We start from the raw sequence: 18,766 nt of genomic DNA on the forward strand, positions 1-18,766 counted from the left end.
GCTGTTGCTCAGCCTCATCTGCCCATGGCACTGCTCGCACAGAGGCACAGTGACTGGGGCTGCTTGCTTGTCTTGCCCACTCAAACTTCAAATGTAGCTTAGGTGGTCTGTGATGGGCGCCTCCGGCAGCCCTGCTCCGAAAATGCGAACGTCTGCAGATAGCTCGCAGGCAGAAAGAGCTAGCCTGGAAAGCTGTTGCTCAGCCTCATCTGCCCATGGCACTGCTCGCACAGAGGCACAGAGACTGGGGCTGCTTGCTTGTCTTGCCCCCTCAAACTTAAAACGTATCTTTTGGCTGTTTGTGCCGGGCGCCTTTGGCAGCCCTGCTCCGAAAATGCGAACGTCTGCAGATAGCTCGCAGGCAGAAAAATCTAGCCTGGAAAGCTGTTGCTCAGCCTCATCTGCCCATGGCACTGCTCGCACAGAGGCACAGAGACTGGGGCTGCTTGCTTGTCTTGCCCCCTCAAACTTCAAACGTAGCTTAGGTGGTCCGTGCCGGGCGCTTCCGGCAGCCCTGCTCCGAAAATGCGAAGGTCTGCAGAGAGCTCGCAGGCAGAAAGAGCTAGCCTGGAAAGCTGTTGCTCAGCCTCATCTGCCCATGGCACTGCTCGCACAGAGGCACAGAGACTGGGGCTGCTTGCTTGTTTTGCCACCTCAAACTTCAAACGTAGCTTAGGTGGTCCGTTCCGGGCGCCTCCGGCAGCCTGCTCCGAAAATGCGAACGTCTGCAGATAGCTCGCAGCCAGAAAGTGCTAGCCTGGAAAGCTGTTGCTCAGCCTCATCTGCCCATGGCACTGCTCGCACAGAGGCACAGAGACTGGGGCTGCTTGCTTGTCTTGCCCCCTCAAACTTCAAACGTAGCTTTGGTGTTCCGTGCCGGGCGCTTCCGGCAGCCCTGCTCCGAAAATGCGAACGTCTGCAGATAGCTCGCAGGCAGAAAGAGCTAGCCTGGAAAGCTGTTGCTCAGCCTCATCTGCCCATGGCACTGCTCGCACAGAGGCACAGTGACTGGGGCTGCTTGCTTGTCTTGCCCACTCAAACTTCAAACGTAGCTTAGGTGGTCTGTGATGGGCGCCTCCGGCAGCCCTGCTCCGAAAATGCGAACGTCTGCAGAGAGCTCGCAGCCAGAAAGAGCTAGCCTGGAAAGCTGTTGCTCAGCCTCATCTGCCCATGGCACTGCTCGCACAGAGGCACAGAGACTGGGGATGCTTGATTGTCTTGTCCCCTCAAACTTCTAACGTAGCTTAGGTGGTCCGTGCCGGGCGCCTTCGGCAGACTGCTCCGAAAATGCGAACGTCTGCAGATAGCTCGCAGGCAGAAAGAGCTAGCCTGGAAAGCTGTTGCTCAGCCTCATCTGCCCATGGCACTGCTCGCACAGAGGCACAGAGACTGGGGATGCTTGCTTGTCTTGTCCCCTCAAACTTCAAACGTATCTTTTGGCTGTTTTTGCCGGGCGCCTTTGGCAGCCCTGCTCCGAAAATGCGAACGTCTGCAGATAGCTCGCAGGCAGAAAGAGCTAGCCTGGAAAGCTGTTGCTCAGCCTCATCTGCCCATGGCACTGCTCGCACAGAGGCACAGAGACTGGGGCTGCTTGCTTGTTTTGCCACCTCAAACTTCAAACGTAGCTTAGGTGGTCCGTTCCGGGCGCCTCCGGCAGCCTGCTCCGAAAATGCGAACGTCTGCAGATAGCTCGAAGGCAGAAAGAGCTAGCCTGGAAAGCTGTTGCTCAGCCTCATCTGCCCATGGCACTGCTCGCACAGAGGCACAGAGACTGGGGCTGCTTGATTGTCTTGCCCCCTCAAACTTCAAACGTATCTTTTGGCTGTTTGTGCCGGGCGCCTTTGGCAGCCCTGCTCCGAAAATGCGAACGTCTGCAGATAGCTCGCAGCCAGAAAGAGCTAGCCTGGAAAGCTGTTGCTCAGCCTCATCTGCCCATGGCACTGCTCGCACAGAGGCACAGAGACTGGGGCTGCTTGCTTGTCTAGTCCCCTCATACTTCAAACGTAGCTTAGGTGGTCCGTGCCGGGCGCATCCGGCAGCCCTGCTCCGAAAATGCGAACGTCTGCAGATAGCTCGCAGCCAGAAAGAGCTAGCCTGGAAAGCTGTTGCTCAGCCTCATCTGCCCATGGCACTGCTCGCACAGAGGCACAGAGACTGGGGCTGCTTGCTTGTCTTGTCCCCTCAAACTTCAAACGTAGCTTAGGTGGTCCGTGCCGGGCGCTTCCGGCAGCCCTGCTCCGAAAATGCGAACATCTGCAGATAGCTCGCAGGCAGAAAGAGCTAGCCTGGAAAGCTGTTGCTCAGCCTCATCTGCCCATGGCACTGCTCGCACAGAGGCACAGAGACTGGGGCTGCTTGCTTGTCTTGTCCCCTCAAACTTCAAACGTAGCTTAGGTGGTCCGTGCCGGGCGCCTCCGGCAGCCCTGCTCCGAAAATGCGAACGTATGCAGATAGGTCGCAGGCAGAAAGAGCTAGCCTGGAAAGCTGTTGCTCAGCCTCATCTGCCCATGGCACTGCTCGCACAGAGGCACAGAGACTGGGGCTGCTTGCTTGTCTTGTTCCCTCAAACTTCAAATGTCTCTTAGGTGGTCTGTGCCGGGCGCTTCCGGCAGCCCTGCTCCGAAAATGCGAACGTCTGCAGATAGCTCGCAGGCAGAAAAAGCTAGCCTGGAAAGTTGTTGCTCAGCCTCATCTGCCCATGGCACTGCTCACACACAGGCACAGAGACTGGGGCTGCTTGCTTGTCTTGCCCCCTCAAACTTCAAACGTAGCTTACGTGGTCCGTATCGGGAGGCTCCGGCAGCCCTGCTCGAAAATGCGAACATCTGCAGATAGATCGCAGCCAGAAAGAGCTAGCCTGGAAAGCTGTTGCTCAGCCTCATCTGGCCATGGCACTGCTCGCACAGAGGCACAGAGACTGGGGCTGCTTGCTTGTCTTGCCCCCTCAAACTTCAAACGTAACTTTTGGCTGTTTGTGCCGGGCGCCTTTGGCAGCCCTGCTCCGAAAATGCGAACGTCTGCAGATAGCTCGCAGCCAGAAAGAGCTAGCCTGGAAAGCTGTTGCTCAGCCTCATCTGCCCATGGCACTGCTCGCACAGAGGCACAGAGACTGGGGCTGCTTGCTTGTCTTGTCCCCTCATACTTCAAACGTAGCTTAGGTGGTCCGTGCCGGGCGCATCCGGCAGCCCTGCTCCGAAAATGCGAACGTCTGCAGATAGCTCGCAGCCAGAAAGAGCTAGCCTGGAAAAATGTTGCTCAGCCTCATCTGCCCATGGCACTGCTCGCACAGAGGCACAGAGACTGGGGCTGCTTGCTTGTCTTGCCACCTCAAACTTCAAACGTAGACTGGGAAAGTTGGTGTCCCAGTCAGGCTCCTTTCGCAGCCCTGCTCCGAAAGTGCGAACGTCTGCATATAGCTGGCAGCCAGAAGGGGCTAGTCTGCAAAGCTGTTGCTCAGCCTCATCTGCCCATGGCACTGCTCGCACAGAGGCACGGAGACTGGGGCTTCTTGCTTGTCTTGCCTCCTCAAACTTCAAACGTATCGTGGGAATGGGATAGTCCCTGCCAGGCTCCTTTCGCAGCCCTGCTTCGAAAATGCGAACGTCTGCAGATAGCTGGCAGCCAGAAGGGGCTAGCCTGCAAAGCTATTGCTCAGCCGCATAAGCCCATGGCACTGCTCGCACAGAGGCACAGAGACTGGGGCTGCTTGCTTGTCTTCCTGCCTTCAAACTTGAAATGTAACTTTTGTTGTCCGTGATGGGCTCCTCCAGTAGCCCTGCTCTGAAAATGCGACCGTCTGCAGATAGCTGGCAGCCAGAAGGGGCTAGCCTGCAAAGCTATTGCTCAGCCTCATCTGCCCATGACACTGCTCGCACAGAGGCACAGAGACTGGGGCTGCTTGCTTGTCTTGCCACATCAAACTTCAAACGTAGCCTGGTAAAGTTGGTGTCCCAGCCAGGCTCCTTTCGCAGCCCTGCTCCGAAAGTGCGAACGTCTGCAGATAGCTGGCAGCCAGAAGGGGCTAGCCTGGAAAGCTGTTTCTCAGCCTCATCTGCCCATGACACTGCTCGCACAGAGGCACAGAGACTGGGGCTCTTTGCTTGTCTTGCCACCTCAAACTTCAAACGTAGACTGGAAATGTGAGGGGTCCCTGCCAGGCTCCTTTCGCAGCCCTGCTCCGAAAATGTGAACGTCTGCAGATAGCTGGCAGGGAGAAGGGGCTAGCCTGGAAAGCTGTTGCTCAGCCTCATCTGCCCATGGCACTGCTCACACAGAGGCACAGAGACTGGAGCTGCTTGCTTGTCTTGCCACCTCAAACTTCAAATGTATCTTATGTTGTTCGTGCTCGGCGCCTCCGGTAGCCCTGCTCTGAGAATGCGAAAGTCTGCAGATAGCTGGCAGCCAGAAGAGGCTATCCTGGAAAATTGTAGCTCAGCCTCATCTGCTCATGGCACTGCTCGCACAGAGGCACAGAAACTGGGGCTGCTTGCTTGCCTTGCCACGTCAAACTTCTAACGTAGCTTTGGGGGTCCGTGCTTGGCTCCTCCGGCAGCCCTGCTCCCAAAATGCGAATGTATGAAGATGGCTCGCAGCCAAAAACATCTAGCTTGGAAAGCTGTTGCTCAATGTCATCTGCCCATGGCACTGCTCGCACAGAGGCACAGAGACTGGGGCTTCTTGCTTGTCTTGCTCCCTCAAACTTAAAACATAGCTTGGGTGGTCCGTGGTGGACGCCTCTGGCAGTGCAGTTCGGAAAATGTGAACGTCTGACGATACCTCACAGGCAGAAAAAGCTAGCCCGGAAAGCTGTTGCTCAGCCTCATCTGCCCATGGCACTGCTCGCACAGAGGCACAGAGACTGGGGCTGCTTGCTTGTCTTGCCACCTCAAACTTCAAACATAGCTTACGTGGTCCGTGCCGGGCGCCTTTGGCAGCCCTGCTCCGAAAATGCGAACATCTGCAGATAGCTCGCAGGCAGAAAAAGCTAGCCTGGAAAGCTGTTGCTCAGCCTCATCTGCCCATGGCACTGCTCGCACAGAGGCACAGAGACTGGGGCTGCTTGCTTGTCTTGCCCCCTCAAAATTCAAACGTATCTTTTGGCTGTTTGTGCCGGGCGCCTTTGGCAGCCCTGCTCCGAAAATGCGAACGTCTGCAGATAGCTCGCAGGCAGAAACAGCTAGCCTGGAAAGCTGTTGCTCAGCCTCATCTGCCCATGGCACTGCTCACACAGAGGCACAGAGACTGGGGCTGCTTGCTTGTCTTGCCCCCTCAAACTTCAAACGTAACTTTTGGCTGTTTGTGCCGGGCGCCTTTGGCAGCGCAGCTCCGAAAATGCGAACGTCTGCAGATAGCTCGCAGCCAGAAAGAGCTAGCCTGGAAAGCTGTTGCTCAGCCTCATCTGCCCATGGCACTGCTCGCACAGAGGCACAGAGACTGGGGCTGCTTGCTTGTCTTGTCCCCTCATACTTCAAACGTAGCTTAGGTGGTCCGTGCCGGGCGCATCCGGCAGCCCTGCTCCGAAAATGCGAACGTCTGCAGATAGCTTGCAGCCAGAAAGAGCTAGCCTGGAAAGTTGTTGCTCAGCCTCATCTGCCCATGGCACTGCTCACACAGAGGCACAGAGACTGGGGCTGCTTGCTTGTCTTGTCCCCTCAAACTTCAAACGTAGCTTAGGTGGTCCGTGCCGGGCGCTTCCGGCAGCCCTGCTCCGAAAATGCGAACATCTGCAGATAGCTCGCAGGCAGAAAAAGCTAGCCTGGAAAGCTGTTGCTCAGCCTCATCTGCCCATGGCACTGCTCACACACAGGCACAGAGACTGGGGCTGCTTGCTTGTCTTGCCCCCTCAGACTTCAAACGTAGCTTACGTGGTCCGTGCTGGGCGCCTCCGGCAGCCCTGCTCTGAAAATGCAGACGTCTGCAGATAGCTCGCAGCCAGAAAGAGCTAGCCTGGAAAGCTGTTGCTCAGCCTCATCTGCCCATGGCACTGCTCGCACAGAGGCACAGAGACTGGGGCTGCTTGCTTGTCTTGTCCCCTAAAACTTCACATGAATCTTAGGTGGTCCGTGCCGGGCGCCTCCGGCTGCCCTGCTCCGAAAATGCGAACGTCTGCAGATAGATCGCAGGCAGAAAGAGCTAGCCTGGAAAGCTGTTGCTCAGCCTCATCTGCCCATGGCACTGCTCGCACAGAGGCACAGAGACTGGGGCTGTTTGCTTGTCTTCTCCCCTCAAACTTCAAACGTAGCTTAGGTGGTCCGTGCCGGGCGCATCCGGCAGCCCTGCTCCGAAAATGCGAATATCTGCAGATAGCTCGCAGGCAGAAAGAGCTAGCCTGGAAAAATGTTGCTCAGCCTCATCTGCCCATGGCACTGCTCGCACAGAGGCACAGAGACTGGGGCTGCTTGCTTGTCTTGCCCCCTCAAACTTCAAATGTAGCTTAGGTGGTCCGTGCCGGGCGCCTCCGGCAGCCCTGCTCCGAAAATGCGAACATCTGCAGATAGCTCGCAGGCAGAAAGAGCTAGCCTGGAAAGCTGTTGCTCAGCCTCATCTGCCCATGGCACTGCTCGCACAGAGGCACAGAGACTGGGGCTGCTTGCTTTTCTTGTCCCCTCAAACTTCAAACGTAGCTTAGGTGGTCCGTGTCGGGCGCCTCCGGCAGCCCTGCTCTGAAAATGCGAACGTCTGCAGATAGCTGGCAGCCAGAAAGAGCTAGCCTGGAAAGCTGTTGCTCAGCCTCATCTGCCCATGGCACTGCTCGCACAGAGGCACAGAGACTGGGGCTGCTTGCTTGTCTTGCCACCTCAAACTTCAAACGTAGACTGGGAAAGTTCTTGTCCCAGTCAGGCTCCTTTCGCAGCCCTGCTCCGAAAGTGCGAACGTCTGCATATAGCTGGCAGCCAGAAGGGGCTAGTCTGCAAAGCTGTTGCTCAGCGTCATAAGCCCATGGCACTGCTCGCACAGAGGCACGGAGACTGGGGCTTCTTGCTTGTCTTGCCTCCTCAAACTTCAAACGTATCGTGGAAATGGGAGAGTCCCTGCCAGGCTCCTTTCGCAGCCCTGCTTCGAAAATGCGAACGTCTGCAGATAGCTGGCAGCCAGAAGGGGCTAGCCTGCAAAGCTGTTGCTCAGCCTCATCTGCCCATGACACTGCTCGCACAGAGGCACAGAGACTGGGGCTGCTTGCTTGTCTTGCCCCCTCAAACTTCAAACGTAACTTTTGGCTGTTTGTGCCGGGCGCCTTTGGCAGCCCTGCTCCGAAAATGCGAACGTCTGCAGATAGCTCGCAGCCAGAAAGAGCTAGCCTGGAAAGCTGTTGCTCAGCCTCATCTGCCCATGGCACTGCTCGCACAGAGGCACAGAGACTGGGGCTGCTTGCTTGTCTTGTCCCCTCATACTTCAAACGTAGCTTAGGTGGTCCGTGCCGGGCGCATCCGGCAGCCCTGCTCCGAAAATGCGAACGTCTGCAGATAGCTCGCAACCAGAAAGAGCTAGCCTGGAAAGTTGTTGCTCAGCCTCATCTGCCCATGGCACTGCTCGCACAGAGGCACAGAGACTGGGGCTGCTTGCTTGTCTTGTCCCCTCAAACTTCAAACGTAGCTTAGGTGGTCCGTGCCGGGCGCTTCCGGCAGCCCTGCTCCGAAAATGCGAACATCTGCAGATAGCTCGCAGGCAGAAAAAGCTAGCCTGGAAAGCTGTTGCTCAGCCTCATCTGCCCATGGCACTGCTCACACACAGGCACAGAGACTGGGGCTGCTTGCTTGTCTTGCCCCCTCAAACTTCAAACGTAGCTTACGTGGTCCGTATCGGGAGGCTCCGGCAGCCCTGCTCGAAAATGCGAACATCTGCAGATAGATCGCAGCCAGAAAGAGCTAGCCTGGAAAGCTGTTGCTCAGCCTCATCTGGCCATGGCACTGCTCGCACAGAGGCACAGAGACTGGGGCTGCTTGCTTGTCTTGTCCCCTCAAACTTCAAACGTAGCTTAGGTGGTCCGTGCTGGGCGCCTCCGGCAGCCCTGCTCTGAAAATGCAGACGTCTGCAGATAGCTCGCAGCCAGAAAGAGCTAGCCTGGAAAGCTGTTGCTCAGCCTCATCTGCCCATGGCACTGCTCGCACAGAGGCACAGAGACTGGGGCTGCTTGCTTGTCTTGTCCCCTCAAACTTCAAATGAATCTTAGGTGGTCCGTGCCGGGCGCCTCCGGCTGCCCTGCTCCGAAAATGCGAACGTCTGCAGATAGATCGCAGGCAGAAAGAGCTAGCCTGGAAAGCTGTTGCTCAGCCTCATCTGCCCATGGCACTGCTCGCACAGAGGCACAGAGACTGGGGCTGTTTGCTTGTCTTCTCCCCTCAAACTTCAAACGTAGCTTAGGTGGTCCGTGCCGGGCGCATCCGGCAGCCCTGCTCCGAAAATGCGAATATCTGCAGATAGCTCGCAGGCAGAAAGAGCTAGCCTGGAAAAATGTTGCTCAGCCTCATCTGCCCATGGCACTGCTCGCACAGACAGAGGCACAGAGACTGGGGCTGCTTGCTTGTCTTGCCCCCTCAAACTTCAAACGTAGCTTAGGTGGTCCGTGCCGGGCGCCTCCGGCAGCCCTGCTCCGAAAATGCGAACGTCTGCAGATAGCTCGCAGGCAGAAAGAGCTAGCCTGGAAAGCTGTTGCTCAGCCTCATCTGCCCATGGCACTGCTCGCACAGAGGCACAGAGACTGGGGCTGCTTGCTTGTCTTGTCCCCTCAAACTTCAAACGTAGCTTAGGTGGTCCGTGTCGGGCGCCTCCGGCAGCCCTGCTCTGAAAATGCGAACGTCTGCAGATAGCTGGCAGCCAGAAAGAGCTAGCCTGGAAAGCTGTTGCTCAGCCTCATCTGCCCATGGCACTGCTCGCACAGAGGCACAGAGACTGGGGCTGCTTGCTTGTCTTGCCACCTCAAACTTCAAACGTAGACTGGGAAAGTTCTTGTCCCAGTCAGGCTCCTTTCGCAGCCCTGCTCCGAAAGTGCGAACGTCTGCATATAGCTGGCAGCCAGAAGGGGCTAGTCTGCAAAGCTGTTGCTCAGCCTCATAAGCCCATGGCACTGCTCGCACAGAGGCACGGAGACTGGGGCTTCTTGCTTGTCTTGCCTCCTCAAACTTCAAACGTATCGTGGAAATGGGAGAGTCCCTGCCAGGCTCCTTTCGCAGCCCTGCTTCGAAAATGCGAACGTCTGCAGGTAGCTGGCAGCCAGAAGGGGCTAGCCTGCAAAGTTCTTGCTCAGCCGCATAAGCCCATGGCACTGCTCGCACACAGGCACAGAGACTGGGGCTGCTTGCTTGTCTTCCTGCCTTCAAACTTGAAATGTAACTTTTGTTGTCCGTGATGGGCTCCTCCAGTAGCCCTGCTCTGAAAATGCGACCGTCTGCAGATAGCTGGCAGCCAGAAGGGGCTAGCCTGCAAAGCTGTTGCTCAGCCTCATCTGCCCATGACACTGCTCGCACAGAGGCACAGAGACTGGGGCTGCTTGCTTGTCTTGCCACATCAAACTTCAAACGTAGCCTGGTAAAGTTGGTGTCACAGCCAGGCTCCTTTCGCAGCCCTGCTCCGAAAGTGCGAACGTCTGCAGATAGCTGGCAGCCAGAAGGGGCTAGCCTGGAAAGCTGTTGCTCAGCCTCATCTGCCCATGACACTGCTCGCACAGAGGCACAGAGACTGGGGCTCTTTGCTTGTCTTGCCACCTCAAACTTCAAACGTAGACTGGAAATGTGAGGGGTCCCTGCCAGGCTCCTTTCGCAGCCCTGCTCCGAAAATGTGAACGTCTGCAGATAGCTGGCAGGGAGAAGGGGCTAGCCTGGAAAGCTGTTGCTCAGCCTCATCTGCCCATGGCACTGCTCACACAGAGGCACAGAGACTGGAGCTGCTTGCTTGTCTTGCCACCTCAAACTTCAAATGTATCTTATGTTGTTCGTGCTCGGCGCCTCCGGTAGCCCTGCTCTGAGAATGCGAAAGTCTGCAGATAGCTGGCAGCCAGAAGAGGCTATCCTGGAAAATTGTAGCTCAGCCTCATCTGCTCATGGCACTGCTCGCACAGAGGCACAGAAACTGGGGCTGCTTGCTTGCCTTGCCACGTCAAACTTCTAACGTAGCTTTGGGGGTCCGTGCTTGGCTCCTCCGGCAGCCCTACTCCCAAAATGCGAATGTATGAAGATGGCTCGCAGCCAAAAACATCTAGCTTGGAAAGCTGTTGCTCAATGTCATCTGCCCATGGCACTGCTCGCACAGAGGCACAGAGACTGGGGCTTCTTGCTTGTCTTGCTCCCTCAAACTTAAAACATAGCTTGGGTGGTCCGTGGTGGACGCCTCTGGCAGTGCAGTTCGGAAAATGTGAACGTCTGACGATAGCTCACAGGCAGAAAAAGCTAGCCCGGAAAGCTGTTGCTCAGCCTCATCTGCCCATGGCACTGCTCGCACAGAGGCACAGAGACTGGGGCTGCTTGCTTGTCTTGCCCCCTCAAAATTCAAACGTATCTTTTGGCTGTTTGTGCCGGGAGCCTTTGGCAGCCCTGCTCCGAAAATGCGAACGTCTGCAGATAGCTCGCAGGCAGAAAGAGCTAGCCTGGAAAGCTGTTGCTCAGCCTCATCTGCCCATGGCACTGCTCACACAGAGGCACAGAGACTGGGGCTGCTTGCTTGTCTTGCCCCCTCAAACTTCAAACGTAACTTTTGGCTGTTTGTGCCGGGCGCCTTTGGCAGCCCTGCTTCGAAAATGCGAACGTCTGCAGATAGATCGCAGCCAGAAAGAGCTAGCCTGGAAAGCTGTTGCTCAGCCTCATCTGCCCATGGCACTGCTCGCACAGAGGCACAGAGACTGGGGCTGCTTGCTTGTCTTGTCCCCTCATACTTCAAACGTAGCTTAGGTGGTCCGTGCTGGGCGCCTCCGGCAGCCCTGCTCTGAAAATGCAGACGTCTGCAGATAGCTCGCAGCCAGAAAGAGCTAGCCTGGAAAGCTGTTGCTCAGCCTCATCTGCCCATGGCACTGCTCGCACAGAGGCACAGAGACTGGGGCTGCTTGCTTGTCTTGTCCCCTAAAACTTCAAATGAATCTTAGGTGGTCCGTGCCGGGCGCCTCCGGCTGCCCTGCTCCGAAAATGCGAACGTCTGCAGATAGATCGCAGGCAGAAAGAGCTAGCCTGGAAAGCTGTTGCTCAGCCTCATCTGCCCATGGCACTGCTCGCACAGAGGCACAGAGACTGGGGCTGCTTGCTTGTCTTGCCCCCTCAAACTTCAAACGTAGCTTAGGTGGTCCGTGCCGGGCGCCTCCGGCAGCCCTGCTCCGAAAATGCGAACGTCTGCAGATAGCTCGCAGGCAGAAAGAGCTAGCCTGGAAAGCTGTTGCTCAGCCTCATCTGCCCATGGCACTGCTCGCACGGAGGCACAGAGACTGGGGCTGCTTGCTTTTCTTGTCCCCTCAAACTTCAAACGTAGCTTAGGTGGTCCGTGTCGGGCGCCTCCGGCAGCCCTGCTCTGAAAATGCGAACGTCTGCAGATAGCTGGCAGCCAGAAAGAGCTAGCCTGGAAAGCTGTTGCTCAGCCTCATCTGCCCATGGCACTGCTCGCACAGAGGCACAGAGACTGGGGCTGCTTGCTTGTCTTGCCACCTCAAACTTCAAACGTAGACTGGGAAAGTTGGTGTCCCAGTCAGGCTCCTTTCGCAGCCCTGCTCCGAAAGTGCGAACGTCTGCATATAGCTGGCAGCCAGAAGGGGCTAGTCTGCAAAGCTGTTGCTCAGCCTCATAAGCCCATGGCACTGCTCGCACAGAGGCACGGAGACTGGGGCTTCTTGCTTGTCTTGCCTCCTCAAACTTCAAACGTATCGTGGAAATGGGAGAGTCCCTGCCAGGCTCCTTTCGCAGCCCTGCTCTGAAAATGCGAACTTCTGTAGATAGCTCGCAGCCAGAAAGAGCTAGCCTGGAAAGCTGTTGCTCAGCCTCATCTGCCCATGGCACTGCTCGCACAGAGGCACAGGGACTGGGGCTGCTTGCTTCTCTTGCCACCTCAAACTTCAAACGTATCTTAGGTGGTCCATGCCATGCGCCTCCGACAGCCCTGCTCTGAATATGCGAACGTCTGCAGATAGCTCACAGCTTAACAGGAAGAATGATGTGGGGAGTTGGAAACGTAAGAATGGGTCATTCCTCCCTTTTCCCCACCGCTGTTTGAGCAGGAGCGAACTGTACTTCCGCAGGCATTTGTGACCAGCTGCAGTTCGCCTAACGCACTTTCCATGGGACTCGCACCACAGATGGGGAAGATACTGCGGAAAAGTCACCTGCTGTGCTTACACGTGACAGGCAGTGATGATCTGGGGCTGTGACTGCCCTGAGGTGGGGATCCTCACTGCTGCAGAAAGCCAGCAGCAGGCAGTTAATACAGAGTTGTTGCAAAGTGTTTCCTCCTCATCCCTCCCAAATGAATAGAGACAGTGTTTATTAGGGAACTCGGTCACCAAGACGTGTGGGTTTTTTATTCATTCAACCCTCAGACTTACGGCAAGAGCTAGCAGTACGGGAGAGGCAACAAGAAGTCACCCGAAAGTCAGCGCCCAGTTCTCCGACTCTAGACTGTGAAAAGATGGATTCGGCTGTCCAGGCATCTCTCTCCTTGCCAGCTACACCTGTTGGAAAAGGATTGGAAAATAGTTTTCCTTCCCCAAAAGGTATCATTTGTAGAAACTGTGTCTAGTTGTTAGGCAGTACCTGCAACTTGTTAACAAACAATTTCAGGCCAGGTGCTTTTTGGTGAACTTGAAGTAAGTGTAGGTAGGTGTGGATCCCACCTGCATTGGATCAGGTGTGTTTAAATCCTGGGGCAGCATCAGGTGCATTTAAGGAGTATAATCAGTAAACAGCATGGAGAAGCAGGATGGTGAAGCTTAGATACTGCTTTTACTGGGGCAAGGGTTTGTGCTCTGCAGTGGGTGCCTGCAGCAGAGCTCTGAAGACCTTTGAGATCGCAGGGAAGTGCAGTGGCTGATATTTCTGCTTAAATGTGGAGCAGCAGTGGTGAGTAAATGGTGGGCAATAATTCAAACAGTCTAGACTGCCCCTGTTACAACACATACTTTCTGGGGGTCTTGTTTTCTCTATGAGGCAGCAGGGTGTTAGTCCAGTCCGCTTCCCTGTCTGGAAGGCTCTGGACAACTGCAAGGATTAATACGTTATTTTTCAAATTAGAAAGAATAGATTCCAGGGGAAGCTCTGGCTGGATTAGATGGATTGCGGGCAATAGCCTTGCAGATGGAGAGTGCGAGAACTCTGTGTGTAGTTCTAATGGGAAAGAGGGCGGTGGACAGGAATTAAGCTTTTTCGTTTTTCCATGGCTAGTGATCATGTAGTCTGCGTGTTATTGTGGGGTAATTGTGTGAATAGCCTGCAGTAGGATTTTAGATTTACTTTTTTACGTTGGAGTTGATTTATTGAAATTGAAACAAACAAAAAAAAACCAAATAAAAAAAAACCTGTGGAGAAGTGGAGCAGGTAATAAAATGTGTCTGTGTTTGCAGCTATACCAAATGGATTTGGTACCAGCCCCCTTACTCCTTTGGCTAGAATATCTGCGCTCAACATTGTGGGAGATCTGTTGCGGAAAGTGGGGGTGAGTGCTCTGAACTGAAGTATTCCTGTCTCGGTGGGGTTGTCACTGAGCTTTCATCCTTGTGCACAATCACAAGGTCTTGGCCTGTGCTGTAGTTTCCAAAGCATCCATATTCAGTGTTTAGTATGTGATAATGTATTTTTTTTAATGATCTTGATTTGTAAAGCATATTACTAAGGTTCCGATTCCAACTTTGGGTGATGAAATTCATATTTGGAGTAAGAAGTTTCTCAAGCACTTTGGTGTATGGGGTTAGACACTGTCAGCCACTTGTTCTTACCTCAGGTGTGGCCTGTGGCTTCCTCTCTAGTGAGACCCAGATGCAGAACTGGCACTCAGACTCTGGGTGCCTGCTGCACAGTAACTGTGTGTCATGGGAGGGGAGCTGAGATCATGCCTGGGGAGATCTGCAACAGGTGCTGAAAACAGAAAAAAAAGTAGAAGCCTGTGCTAAGAAAGTGAGAAAATAAATCAGGAGAAAGCCAAATGTTCCCATCTGTAGCTGATGGGGAAGTGAAATGCGTGAGCCTTTAAAGGGATTACCACAATAAGCAAGGAAGAAGTGGTTTAAACATCTGTTACAGTGTTGTTTAGGATGCCAGGCTTTCCAGTTGAATGAAGGCGACTCTTGAGTTATGAGAAGCTTGTTGACGTGCCTCAGTGGCTGGTGTTCTGAGTGGAAGCATGGGTAGCCTCCGTGTCTCGCCGCCGGTGCTGGCTTTCCTCTGTCTCTTGTGGTTAGCACTGAGAACAGCAATAGCTGCAGTACAGACAGTTGTTTTAGCAAAGTTTGAAATTAAAAATTAACTCATTGTTCATGTTTGGAGTCGGTGAGCTCGTAGCTGGTTTGAAAGGGCAGCAGGATAACTCGGGGTTATGGAGTGACATGTTTAAAATGGGATCATTGTGAGTAAGAGTCTGCAGGGGATTTTGAGAGCTTAAGTACAATCCCGTGTGATTACTCTGCAAGGACAGGAAATGCCAAATAAGCATGGTTGTTCCCAGCCTGCTCCGAGACACACGCTCTGCCACTGGTACAAAATTCCAGCTCATGCATTTGTTCAGTAATGATTAGAGGATGTTTAGCATTTCTGTGGCTTTGGTTACTCATAAGATGCCTCATCCTGAGCCTCAGACTCCATTTCTCTGCAAGAAGTTTCCCCTCAGCTTTCTTGCATGCAGCTGAGATAGAGTCACTTGGCACAGATCACACAGGCTATTTCCAGCTGATAGGTGCTTTGAGACCAAGAGGTAGGTAGTTATCTATATCTCACAGGGTCACAGAATGGTGGGGGTTGGAAGGGACCTCTGTGGGTCACCCGGTCCAGCCCCCTGCCGAAGCAGGGTCACCCAGAGCAGGCTGCACAGGACCTTGTCCAGGAGGGTTTGAGTATCTCTAGAGAAGGAGACTCCACAGCCTCTCTGGGTAGCCTGTTCTAGTGCTCTGTCACCCTCAGAGTGAAGAAGTTGTTCTTCATGTTCAGCTGGAACTTAGTATTCTTCAATTTGTGCCTGTTGCCCCTTGTCGCTGGGCACCACTGAAAAGAATCTGACCACATCCTCTTGACACCGACCCTGAAGATGTTTCTAGGCAGTTATAAGGTCCCCTCTCTGCCTTCTCTTCTCCAGGCTGAACAAGCCCAGCTCCCTTAGCCTCTCCTCGTAGGAGAGATGCTCCAGTCCCCTCACCATCTTTGCAGCCCTCCGCTGGACTCTCTCCAGTAGCTCCTCATCTTTCTTGAACTGGGGAGCCCAGAACTGGACAGAGTACTGCAGATGGGGCCTCACTAGGACCAAGTAGAGGGGAAGGAGAACCTCCCTCGACCTGCTGACCACAATATATCTGCCTATATAGCCACTGAGTAAGCTTGCATGGATTTCTAGAACACTGTGTAGTGTTCACTTACTTGTGATAGCATGCCAGTGTCTTATCAGTGGAATATTTTTCTACGTGGAATGGGACTAAGCCCCGTGTTTGGGGAGATGAGGTTTTGTCTCCGCTGTATGCATTTGCAAGTGTATGAATGCTCCCATGCGCAGGGTGGATGTAATAAATTGTTGCAAGGGCTTTCTGCTAGACCGGACTGCTATTGAAGCAAAGCCTCAGTTTGTGACAGACAGCAGAAAGGGCAGGGGGTGTGCTGCAGTGAAGGAGAGAATCAGGATTTTGGCCTCCCTTCTGGCAGGAGTCAGCAGATGAGGCAGAGACTGTCACCTTGTACAGGGGAACAAGATCTCACCAGGCTTGCTGCGAAGTAATACAGATGAGGTACAGACCACAGAGACAGGCTTAGTTGCTGCCTTGGGTTCCTCGTCTGATGCTGTAGCACTTCTTGTTCTGAAGCATACCAATGGCACTTAAGAAACTGGCTTTGTTTTGCAGGCCAAGATTAAGAAAGAAATGCTAGAAGGCATTGCCCTGGAGAAAAAAATTTGAATTTCCAAATACAAAGTCCCAAATACAAAGTCCCTCGCAAAACTTGAGGATTCTGCTTTAGGCTCTGTCTTAGACTTCTGATTAGCTTATGCCAGCCTTACTGCAGCTGCTGAAGCAGGAAGTTTTGGTAACTTCTGCTAGGAATTGGCTTCCTTATTTTAGGTAATTAATTGAGTGTTGATATGTTGTAAAATCTGAGCCCTGATGGAACTGAGTCACGCATGGCAGTCTGCGTCAGCGTCTCGTTGTGTGGGTTTCCTTTGTGGTTGGATGACAGAGAAAATGACAGCTTTGTTCCCATTCAGTTCAGCTTTCGCCAAAGGTGATCACACTGGGTTCCTGATCGTGGTGATCTTGGGGTCATGACAAAGCCTGAACTTGAGCAGCAAAATACTTCCTCTTAATGGTATTACTTTTTTGATGTCATTTTTTTTTTCCCCTTTCACAGGCCTTAGAATCCAAATTAGCTGCTTGCAGAAATTTTGCAAAGGACCAGGCATCACGGAAATCCTACATTTCAGGGAATGTTAACAGCGGCGTGATGAACAGCAATGGCACAAAGTACCCTCATCCGGGACATACTTCTTTCTTTGACAAAGGGTAAGTAAGGATATGCTTTTATCCTGAAAGAGAGTGTGTTTCAGGATGCTACTTGGAGCAGAAGTTATTCTTGGTTTGTCTTTAGCCCACCACAGCTTTCATCCTATAGGACAAATAAATTGTGGAGCCAGTCTCAAGGGGATGGGGAGGGTGACAGTGCTGATTTCTGTAAAGCACAGAGCAAAGCAAGCGTGATTGTCTCGTAGCTGGCAGGGTGTCAGTGCCTGTCCTGTCCCTCTGCTGCCGAATCTCTTGGCAGCTGCATCTCAGGTAATAAAAAATCAACCCAGGCAGCAAACCTGCTGGTGAAGTGAACGTGCCCTTCGAAAGGATCTCAAGTAAGTAGCGGTGCAGTTGCCATAGCTACTGGTGTGCTCACACGGGGGAAGTACGTGTTGGCAAATCTGGAGGTTCCCTTGGTGAGAACAGCTGAGTGCAGGCAGCAAATGCTCGCTTGGAGGGTGGTGCCCTCTTTGCTCTACTTCCCCCTCTATGAGGGGAAAAAGAAAACGTCATTAAGGGCATAGTTCTGGCTGATCGAGGGAGCAACTGCTTCCATGCTGTCTGTGCTGTGTGTCAGCCGTGAAGCCAGAAACTGCTTTCACAGGAGAAACGACCCCGTGTGTCTCCCGTGACTCGCCCACGGTCAGGGCTTTCCGCACATCCTCAATACAGAATTTATTTTGGAGAAGTAAATGAGCAGTTGCCGACCTGAAGAGTGCCGTATACAGAGCAGACAAGCTGAGCTTCCTACAATCATCCTTGTTTGAGCTGAATTGTGTTGCTACGTGGGTAGCGGGGCAAGTTGCATCTTAGAAACTGGTATTCAGAGTTTTTTTTAGAGTCGCTGTTGTTTGCTGGTTTTGGAAAAGAAGAGTTTGGAGACATAACAAAGTCAGTGTCCTGTGCAAATCAGACAGACTTTTGGGTCGTCTGTGCACTGCAAGGCTGGCTGGGGTCTGTGCATCACCACGGCAGCTCACTCTTGCAGGGCACGGGCGATATTTCAGGTACAAGCTGTCAGGGTAGTTGCTAGGGAGAGATTATAGCTGTTCTTAGGAGGCAGCATGGCTATATCGAGTTGTGGTGTGACAAATAAGCTGATTGCTGTGTGGGGTGGGGTCACTTTTAATTATCTGGATTGTCATCACACTTGCTATCTGGGCTGGCTGCCTGGAGTTACCAGCAGGTTGTAGCTGAAAAAGGTTTAGAAACCCACCCTCCTGAAAACTAACTTCTACAGCAGAGCTGGAGGATGTTAGTGGGCTAGAAAAGGGGGTGGAAGTGACTGACGTCCTTATCGGCAGGTTGTTAGAGATCCCTGCTGTCCTGTCCTCCTCCTCTGCGCGCCCACATGCTGTTGACAGGGGATGGCCCGTGCCTCTTCCCCGCATCGGCTCCTGCTCAATCTTGCTGCCCCTGTGGAGGTCTCTGAGTGCTGGGGCTGATCGCAGTGTCTGTGCTGGGCACGCGTCTCCGTGGCTGCCGTGTAAAACCTGTACAACTTTGCACGTGTAAGCTGAACCGAGCTCTGAACCGCAATGTGGTCAGCCCCATCACGCCCGCACGCTGCAGCAGCCGCCCAGCTCTAGCCGCGCTGGCAGGAGTCGGACCTGGAGCATGCGGCGGTGGCTGGGCACGAGGGGTTGAGGCAAGGCATGCCTTGCTTATCCCCTCTCCTCCTCTCTCCCCAGCCCCTGTACTCTCCTCCCTGCCCCTCATTGTTGCTGGAGCCTGAAACAGCCACATGTGATTGTAGATGCCATCCCATCTGCAGCCGCTGCCTAAAGAGCAGCCGGTTGTTGGGTGGTGGGAATGGGACAGAGGTAACTCAGCTGCAGCATTACATTTCCACTTACTTTCCTTCCTCTGCCATTTTGTTGGTTAAAGTGTCTGGCCAGTCTCCATCTCCTGTCAAACATCTGCTCTTTGCTTGCTGAGCGGAGCTGAGCAGGCAGCCGAAGACAGCGATGGGCAGGAGCTGACACAGGGGAGCGTCACTTTAGCAGAGGCCTGGAGGACAGCTGGGCCCGCAGCGAGGCTTTGCTGGGGAATTGGAAGAGTCAGGACTTGCCTACTTTTTCAAAACTCAATGTCTGCTGTGAGATTAGA

This window comes from Opisthocomus hoazin, chromosome 13 (genome assembly GCF_030867145.1).
Source record: "Opisthocomus hoazin isolate bOpiHoa1 chromosome 13, bOpiHoa1.hap1, whole genome shotgun sequence".
NCBI classification, from domain to species: domain Eukaryota; kingdom Metazoa; phylum Chordata; class Aves; order Opisthocomiformes; family Opisthocomidae; genus Opisthocomus; species Opisthocomus hoazin.